The sequence below is a fragment of the Galeopterus variegatus genome, unplaced genomic scaffold, assembly GCF_000696425.1.
Source record: "Galeopterus variegatus unplaced genomic scaffold, G_variegatus-3.0.2 Scaffold1113, whole genome shotgun sequence".
Lineage (NCBI taxonomy): Eukaryota > Metazoa > Chordata > Mammalia > Dermoptera > Cynocephalidae > Galeopterus > Galeopterus variegatus.
The window spans coordinates 237,776-248,340 of record NW_007727224.1 but is presented as its reverse complement, the minus strand read 5'-3'; positions in this window follow the sequence as shown (position 1 = coordinate 248,340).

Here is a 10,565-nt window from a genome sequence, read left to right as displayed (position 1 = left end):
CCTCTGGCATAAGATTACGTTAGATTTAGAGAACAGAAATTCTGTCAACATATATTTTTTCAAAAGATACTGGTTAACAATCTAGCAAATACATAACAATAATGAAAAGGATTATCAATACTTCCTCTAATTATATCTACTCAAAAACTTGTTAAGCATGTAACAGAAAATAGAAATTACCTTGCATTTTTTCAACATTCAAAAAATTGTGAGGGCCGGCCCGGTGGCACACTGCGCTAGTGCGCCGCTTGGGAAGCGCGGTGGCGCTCCCGTTGAGGGTTCGGATCCCACATACAGACCGGTTCCCGCTCACTGGCTGAGCGAGGCGCGGGAGCAACACCGAGGGTTGTGATCCCGTTGCCGGTCCGGTCCGGTACGGGGGCGACACTGAGGGTTGCGATCTGTTGCCGGACACGGAAAAAGACAAAAAAAAAAAAAAAAGATTGCACTTCCTCACAGCTGGAGCATCATCCATTCCCTTCCACCATGGCCCAGGCTACATTGATCAAAACAGGGGCTTTTGTTTCCCTACAGTTTTTGGCACAATGGCTGGGGAAAATACCTGGGGAGGATTTTTCTTCCAGTTTGTTGAGGATCAGGCAGGTTAAAATCTTTGGGGCTATAGAGCTGGACCTGAAAGTGCCAATTCCCGTGGCAAACAGACGTGGATTCTCCTTATTAGCTGGGTGACCTGAACCAACTCATGTAGAAAAAATTAAACGTAGGGACTAGCGGGTTAGCTCGGTTAGAGTGCAGCCTTGTAACACCAAGGTTACGGGTTCAGATTCCCTTACCAGCCAGCCACCAAAATAAAATAAAATAAAAATACAGATAAAAGAAATACATGAATAGAAAATGTAAAAAATAAAATACCTGTAGACAATTTTTTTTTCCTTTTTGTCTTTTTTCGTGACCAGTAATGGGATCGCAACCCTCGGTGTCGCGCCCGCACCGCACTCAACCAGTGAGCAGACCGGTCTCTATATGGGATCCGAACCCTCGGCGGGAGCACCACCACACTCCCAAGCACTGCACTCTACCTAGTGCGCCACCGGGCCGGCCCTCGTAGACAATTTTTTAAGGGTAACAAATAGTTATATGCTAGTAAGTTTGAAAATCTAATGAAGTAGCCGTAGGAAAAAATTAAATTACAAAATTGGCACAAGAAGAAACAGAGGTGTTTAATAGACAACAAATAATAAAACAATTGGAGATCGTGGTCAAAGACCACTTGACCATTCTCCCAAAATGCCCATTTAACATGTGATATTAAAATATTCTTAAGAAACATTCCCAGGTACAGGTATAGGAAAAAAGCAAAAGCTTCACAGCTAATGTGCTTGATTCCAGAATTTTAAAGTATGAAAAATAAAATTACAGGCCCCTATAACTTATGAATGTCTTTCATACATCCTAAACGAAATATTAGCTAACCATACTAATTAGGGTGAGCTAAGTTTTGCTCCAGTAACAAATAACCCCAAAATTTCAATGGCTTCAGATAATAAGTCTCAATTTCTATTCATGCTACATTTTTGTCTCAGATCAGCTGGAGGTTCTGCTTTGTGTCATCCTCACTCTGGGTCTCAAACTGACAGAACAGTGACCATATAGAATATAGATCATTGTAGCATTTTCATAGGGAAAGAGAATGTGTTGTAACTCACACTCACTCTTAAAGCATTTACCTGCAACCAACACGTATCATTTTTTTTCTCTTTTCATTGGCCAAAACATGTCATGTGACCACATCTAACACCATGTGGGTAAGGAAAGACAACTTTTTAAAAAACATTTCATCGTACATATTTGTGGGATGTGGTGCATTGTTTCAATATATGCAAATACTGTACATTGATTCAGTTAGGGTACATAGCACAGCTTTGCCCTCTTAGAACACCAGTTCTCCCTCCTTCAGCTACCCCTCCTCTCCTGGCCTCTGGTAACTATTATTCTATTCTCTACTTCTATGAGAACCACTTTTTAAAAACATTTTTTCAGGCCGGCCCAGTGGCACACTGCGCTAGTGCGCCGCTTGGGAAGCACGGCGGCACTCCCGCCGAGGGTTCGGATCCCACATACAGACCGGTTCCCACTCACTGCCTGAGCGAGGCACGGGGGCAACACCGAGGGTTGCGATCCCGTTGCCCCCCGGTCCGGTACGGGGGCAACACTGAGGGTTGCAGTCCGTTGCCAGACACGGAAAAAGACAAAAAAAAAACATTTTTTCAGATTCCACATATGAGTGAGATCATGTAGTATTTGTTTTTCTGTGCCTGGCTTACTTCACTTAACATGATGGTCTCTAGTTCCATCCAAGTTGCTGCAAGTGACAGGATTTCATTTTTTTTAAATAGCTAAATAGTATTCCATTTATATATATACCACAGGCTTTTTTAAATCCATTCATCTGTTGATGGGTGTGAAGGTTAATTCTAGATGTCAACTTGGTTAAACGAAGGAATGCTGAGAAACCTGGTAAAGCAATCTTTTCAGGTGTGTCCATGAGGGTGTTTCCAGCAGAGATTAGTATGAGAATCTGAGTGGCCTGGGTGTGAAAGACCCACCCTCAGTGTGGGTGGGAACCATCCAATCCACTGGGGGTCCGGAGAGAACAAAAGACAGAGGAAAGAGGTGAAGTTCTCTCGATCTACTGGAGCTGAGATACACTCTTCTCTCCTGTCCATGGACATCAGAGCTTGAGACTCTTCAGCTTTTGGGTTCCAGAACTTACACCAAGGACACCATCAGCTTCCCTGGTTCTGAGGCCTTTGGACTTGGACTGAGCCATGCTACCGACATCCAGTTTATAGATGGCCTATCATGGGACTTTTCTTCCTTCATAGCCACGTGAGCTAATTCCCGTAATAAATCCCTCTCATATAATTATTACATATCCTATTGATTCTGTCTCTCTGGAGAACCCTGACTAATACAATGGGTATTTAGATTGATTCAATCTCTTGGCTATTGTGAATAGTGTTGCAATGAACATGGGAGTGCAGGTTTCTCTTGGATATATTGATTTCATTTTCATTAGTATATACCTAGTAGTGGGATTGCTGGGTCATAGGGTAGTTCAACTTTTAGTTCTCCAAGGAATTTCCATACTGTTTTCCACAATGGCTAAACCAATTTACATTTCCACCAGCAATGTAGGAGAGTTCCCTTTTCTATTTTCTTTCTTTTTGATAATAGCCATTCTAACTGGAGTGAGATGATATCTCATTGTGGTTTTCATTTGCATTTCCCTGATGATTAATGATGTTGAACATTTTTTCATGTGCCTATTGGCCATTTATATGTCTTTTTTTGAGAAATATCTGTTCACATCCTTTACCCAGTTTTTAACTGGGTTGTTTTTTTGCTGTTGAGTTATTCAAGTTCTTATATATTCTGGATATTAGCCCCTTGTCTGATGTGTAGTTTGCAAACACTTTCTTCCATTCTGTAGGTTATCTCTTTTTGTTGATCATGTCCTTTGCTGTGCAGAAGCTTTTTCGTTTGATGTAGTCCCATTTGTCTATTTTTGCTTTTATTGCCTGTGCCTTTGTAGCCTTGATCAAAAAAGCTGCCCATTCCTATTTCATGTAGCATTTCTGTTTTCTTCTAGTAGTTTCACAGTTTTGGGTCTTAAATTTAGGCCTTTAATCCATTTTGAGTTGATTTTTTATGTATGATGAGAGACAGAGGTCTATTTTTGATCTTCAGCATGTGGATATCCAGTATTCCCAGCACCATTTATTGAAAAGGTTATCCTTTCTCCAGTGTATGTTCTTGGTGCCTTTGTCAAAGATCAGTTGGCTGTAAATGCGTGGGTTTATTTCTAGACTCTCTATTCTGTTTAATTGGTCAATTTGCATTCTTATGCCAGTACTATACTCTTTTGGCTCCCATAGCTTTATAGTATATTTTGAAATCAGGTAGTCTGATGACTCCAACTTTATTCGTTTTGTTTTCGATTGCTCTGGCTATACAGGATATTTAATGAGTCCATACAAAGTTTAAGATCATTCTTTCTATTTCTGTGGAGAATGTCATTGATATCTTGATAGTGACTGCATTGTAGCTGTAGATTGCTTTGGGTAATGCGGACATTTTGATGATATTAATTGATGGAGTTTGGATGTGTTGTCCCCTCCAAAACTCATGTGGAAATTTGATCTCCAATGTGGCAGTGTTGGAAACTGATTGAGTTATGGGGGCGGATCCCTCATGAATGGATTAATGCTCTCCCTGGGGGAGGAGGGGTAGTGAGTGAGTTCTCCCTCTATTAGTTCCCACAAGAGCTGACTGTTTAAAGGACCCTGGCATCTCCTCTTGCTTCCTCTCATCATGTGATCTGCTCATACCTGCTGGCTGCCTGCCACTTTCCGCCACCAGTAGAAGCAGCCTGAGGCCCATGCCAGATGCAGCTGTCCCAGAATCGTAAGCCAAATAAACCTCTGTTTTTTATAAATTCCCAGTTTCAGGTATTTCTGTTATACCAACACAGAATGGACTAAAACATTAATTCTTCCCATTGATGAGCAGGGGATATCTGGAAAGACAACTTTACCATAAAGGAGGACCAAAACTATTTGGTGGACAGCAGTAATGATTGACACCTACCTGTGACTAACAATATATTTTTAAAGATCATGATACATAAGATTTATCCCAAGAATGTAATAATAGTTCAACATTAGAAAACCTATCAAGGGCCGGCCCGTGGCTCACTCGGGAGAGTGCGGTGCTGATAACACCAAGGCCACGGGTTCGGATCCCACATAGGGATGGCCGGTTCGCTCACTGGCTGAGCGTGGTGCTGACAACACCAAGTCAAGGGTTAAGATCCCCTTACCAGTCATCTTTTTAAAAAAAAAAAAAAAAAGAAAAAGAAAACCTATCAATGTAATTTACTACAATAAAGATTAAAAGGAGAAAAATCATATGATCATCAATGTATAAAAAAAAATTTCTACCTATGATAAAATATAAAATTAAATAACTTATCAAACTTGAAATACTTTTTTATGTTTGTAAAAGCTATATATCAAGGGCCGAGCCCGTGGCACACTCAGGAGAGTGCAGCGCTGGGAGCGCAGCAGCGCTCCCACCGTGGGTTCAGATCCTATATAGGGATGGCCGGTGCACTCACTGGCTGAGCGCGGTGCAGCTGGTCTCAAAAAGGACAAAAAAAAAAAAAGCTATATATCAAAAACAAGACTGGATTGCCCACTATTACCATTACTGTTTAATTTTTTTCCTGGGTATTCTATACAACCTTCAATAAGGAGAAAAATAAGAGATATAAAGAAGTCTGAAAGAAGTACATGCAGACTTAAGGCAAAGAACTTGAAGATTAGTAATGTTGAAACGACTTAGTGTTAGGAAACCACTAAACTACTCATAGCTGTAAAATTCTAAACAATCTTTACCATGCTTTGCCATTTATTGTACCTCGCTGCTGCTTATCAGGAAGGTCCTCCTTCCTGTCCCTCACTCTCTCTCTCACTCATGATTTTTTCTTTGGTAATGGAGAAAAATAGTCTTTTGCCTGCCTAGGTTCATCAATCCTTATGTGATACTTGATACACACCAGGCCTACTCATCTTCCTAAAGCTCTCTGATTGTTGGCTATACCACCCTTTGGCCACAGGGACTATATTCTTTAGAAATATCCCCTATGATGCCTGACAAAAGCTTGCAGAAAGGGCCATTATAAATGTCTCTAGAATAGGGCTTTAATACAAAAAGTGACACCCTGGATCTGTACAAATCAAATTCTGTCATGGCAGAATTGAATGGCTCTTGACCTCATAACCATAGGTCAGGGTGTTGTTTGCACTCTTATTAACACAACTATTAATCTGTAATGCCAATTAGAAAGGGATACTGCTAAAATTAAAGAAACATTATTTATTCTGTACTCCTTTCAGAGAGGAATAACCCTTTGATTGATTTGGGTAGATCCTGGATATAGGAAAGTAAGGTGGAATGAGATTTTATTTTTTTATTTTTATTTTTTTTAAAAAGATGACCGGTAAGGGGATCTTAACCCTTGACTTGGTGTTGTCAGCACCACGCTCTCCCAATTGAGTGAGTGAACCGGCCATCCCTATATAGGGATCCAAACCCTTGGCCTTGGTGTTATCAGCACCACACTCTCCCAAGTGAGCCATGGGCCAGCCCTGGAATGTGATTTTAAAAGTTAAATAAAAGTTAAATGTCTTACCATAATAAAATAATACACAAAATTATTAAATGTGGATTAATTATCCTGGCAACAATATGTGCTTTCCATATATTTATTATGCTTGCCATGGTTTGCTTGTCATGTTATATAAAACAACCTATTTAACACCTTAAAAGGCCAAAGGCCCAAGAGGTAGAGAAACAAAATGCAGATGTATCTAGATGGGCATATATATAGCTTCATAAATATACGGGTGTCAAAGTGTGAATGGTCCACAAAGAGAAGACTGTAAAGAGGAAAACCACCACCAAATTCAACAGAACTTGTTGTCATTAATATTCTAAAAGTTAAAATATCCACCAATAAAGTGCTCACTTTGGCAGCACATATACTAAAATATCCACCAATAAAGAGATTTTCAAAGTTTTAATGCCTTTGACAAATATTAAGACTCCTTCATAGATCATATTTTCATGCACAAATATTGTAACCTCTCAAATGTAGGTTGTTAGTCCCCTTTCTTAAGTAACCTTTTTAAAGTTTGCCAACCTTTGACCACACGGTTTACATTACTTTCCCTGCAGAATGTCACAAGATCTCATTTTTCCTATGCCAGTGTGAGACAGCCCCTCTACACTTGAAGATCACAGGCATTTTCTAAAAGGGGTCTTAGATTGTACTTGTGTATAAAGAATTTTGATATAAGGAACTGCGATGTGGTGGTGCTAGCCTCTGGCTGGTGAGCCCTTTCTTCCTTCCCTCCTGCAATGTAGTTCTATAAAGGTAAGTCTCATTTTCAAATTCTGAATCTGTGGGCTTTCATTCAAAACAATAATCATATAAACAATCATTGACTTGAGGACCGCATAGTTTTCCCAAAGGTTTTCTTTAATAATTCGATATTCCAAACATCTTCTTTTGAAGTCTACTGACCTCGTTTGATTTTCTTTTTTGGTTAACTGTCAGATCCTCACTTTTCAATGGTTTTGTATATAATTTGTGAAGTTCCCCAACATCACTTATATTGCTTCATGAAGTATTGAATCTTTTGCAAGATTTGCAATTTCACTTTGCAAAAGTGCAAAAAAAGTACAAAAGATGTGCACTGTATTGTTCAATGATTAGACAAAGATGTCAATAGAGACATGTTACACAGGGTGAGATGTTTGAGTCAAGAATAATCTTTAAGCAGTCAATTGATTAGTGAATAATTTCATGTTATGACAATTTTTGCTTCCTGTTATGGGCTGAATTGTGCCCCCCCAACTCCCCAAATTCATATGTTGAAGTTCTAACCCCCAGTAACTCAGAATGTGACTATATTTGGAGATTGGGTCTTTAAAGAGATAATTAAGTTTAAATAAGGTCATTAGGATAGGCCCTAATCCAATCACTGCTGTTCTTAAGAAGTTTGAACACAGATGCATAGAGATGGTAAGACAATGCGAAGGCATAGGGAGAAGACGGCCATCTACAAGTCAAGGAGAGAGGCCTGGAACAGATCCCTCAGAGCCCTCAGAAGGAATCAATCTTGCCGACACCTTGATCTCACACTTCCTGCTTCTGGAACTGTGAGAAAGTAAGTTTCTGTTATTTAAGCCACCGAGCCTGTGTGGAACTTTGTTCCAGCAGCCCTAGCCAACTAACATACTTCCCTTTCTCATAACTGTGGAAACTTGGATGATTTAAGTATGTGACAGAACTATGGAATCACATAACAAGCCACCTAGAGAGGGTAAGGTCAGGAAACATGTCCCAGAGGAAGTAATAGCTAAACTAAACACATAAGTAAAAGGAATTAGCCAGAACTAAGGGATAGGCTAAGTGGTGAATTGCTCCAGGTAGGACAATGTGTAGAAAGGACCAGAGACAAAAGACTAAGTTCTTTTTTTTTTTCCAAAGATGACCGGTAAGGGGATCTTAACCCTTGACTTGGTGTGTCAGCACCACGCTCTCCCAAGTGAACCACGGGCTGGCCCCCAAAAGACTGACTTGTAACATGCCTTTCTTCTTCACTCACTCTTTACCCCTCTAATCCATTCTCTCCACTGCACCAGGGTTGTGAGATTTTGTTTTTAATAGATTTTGTTTTATTTTTCTTATAAGGAGGTGTTTTAAGTCTTCAAAATGGGTTAGAGGAGTAAGTGGAAATTTGGAAATAAACTTCAGCATCCTTCTCCCCTCTACCTTTCTTCCTTCCTCCATGAAGTTTGGGGGTTTTTTTTTGTTTTTTTTAGATTTTAGATTGTAAAGAGCACATACCAAAAGTTAAAAAGCATGACAGAAAAAACTTGCCCAGAGGCAACAGCTATTTAGCAATTTTTTTTTTTTTTTTTTTTAAAGATGACTGGCAAGGGGATCTTAACCCTTGACTTGGTGGTGTCAGCACCACGCTCAGCCAGTGAGCAAACTGGCCATCCCTATATGGGATCCGAACCCGGGGCCTTGGTGTTATCAGCACCACACTCTCCCGAGTGAGCCACGGGCCGGCCCGCTATTTAGCATTTTTTGGGAGGATTTTTTCAGACAGTCTCTGGGTTTTTAGTGAGTAAATATACCATGCTTCATGTAACCATCTCTTGTTGATGGACAGCTCAGTTCAACTTTTCTACTATTGAATGGTCACTACAGCAAGCCTTCTTACTCATATATCATAGTGCATTGGAAAAGTCCATTTTCAAGATACGGTTAAGTATCTTGGAGACAAGAAAAGTTGTAATGTGACTACTAGTTAATTTGAGTGGTCATCTTTGTATTACTAGCATCCGGCAGTAGGTCCTCAGGAATGATTGTCAAATGACTGAGGAAGGGGATGGATTCAGACTTCTGAAGGCTGAGAAGCTACTTGTGACCAAAACACATCTGGGGCTTTGGGAGGACCACAGAGGCAGGTAGACTGGGATCTGAGTTTATCCTAATGAGATGACTCTTGGCTCGGGGGTTCCTGGATGGGTTCAGGATGGAGAATGGTCAGTTTTGGAGGCTGGGAAGTCTGAAGTCCAGGGAGGGCCTTTTCCTGGTGGTGACTACAGTGATACAGGGTATCACAGGGTGAATATAGCAGGAGCAGAGACCCAGGTTTTTTTGGGTTTTTTTTTTTTTGTCTTTTTGTCTTTTTTGTGACTGGTAAGGGGATCGCAACCCTTGGTGTGGTGTCGCCCACACCACGCTCAGCCAGTGAGCACACCAGCCATTCCTATATAGGATCCGAGCCCGCGGTGGGAGCGTCGCTGCGCTCCCAGCGCCGCACTCTCCCGAGTGCGCCACGGGCTCAGCCCTAGAGACCCAGGGTTTTTTTAAGACAGAAATCATGCCATGTTACTAGGCCCTCCATTAGCAGGCCCCTACTAATTCTAGCATAATTTCATATTATTACCCCCCCACCCGTCCCCCCCACTTTTAGTTTCTGTCACGTCTTCTAGATTTTTCCAACAGCTTCTTCCAGTTTCAAGGCTTTCCTGGCAAGCTGTCCAATTTGGATGGAATGCTATTCCCACCTCCACCTCCTTTAACTAATTAATCCCTATTCATCCTTTAGATCTCAGCTGATTAAATAAGTAGGCTTCTCACCCTGCACTTCATCACACTTGTTCCAACTGTAATTAAACTAAGTATGCAATTACCTAAAGTCTGTCTCCTCAAGTAGACTGTAGGGACCTGTATTGTATGTCTTGGTTACAGCTATATCCCCAGGGTCTAGCACTGTACCTAATCCATAAGTACCCAATAAATATTTGTTGAATGAAGAGCAATGGTTGACTGGGAAACTAAAGTGAGTTGCGTGACTGGAATTTAGAGAGATTTGCCAAAAACCTTCCTGAAACTTGTTTATCACAGGGGCCTCAGGTTGTACTTAAGATAGGGCCTTAGGTGCAAAGTGACAAGCTTTGGGCCTGACTCTGCCTCTTTCAGGTCACCTATGCACACTGACTACAGTCTCTGAAAGAAAAAGCCACTCTCCCCTCCTTTCATGATTTGGCAAGCTGGGAACACCAAACTTCTGAACATAAGTTTTTTGGGCTCTTCATATTCCTAAACCTAGGAACTGACCAGGACAGGGAGGTGGGAATCCAAGGCCCAGTTCCAAAACTTCCTTGAAACCACAGGACCACACTCCTGAGGTGACCAACTTTTGGTATTCTTGGTAAGACAATTCTAATTGTCTTGGTGCAGTGCTAAGAGCTGCCACTAAATAGCGCTACTCCCCTACCATGCCTACTGCAGGATGGCAGAAGTGGAATCCAGCTGCCTGGAAATTTCCTTCAGAACCAAGAAAGGTAAGTTTGGGCTTCAGGGGCAGGTCACACCCAGCATCCCTAGGTCTGTCGTGCCTGAGGGAAGCAGCTTCCATCCCAGCCTTAACCAAACAAATAAGACAAGCAAGCGG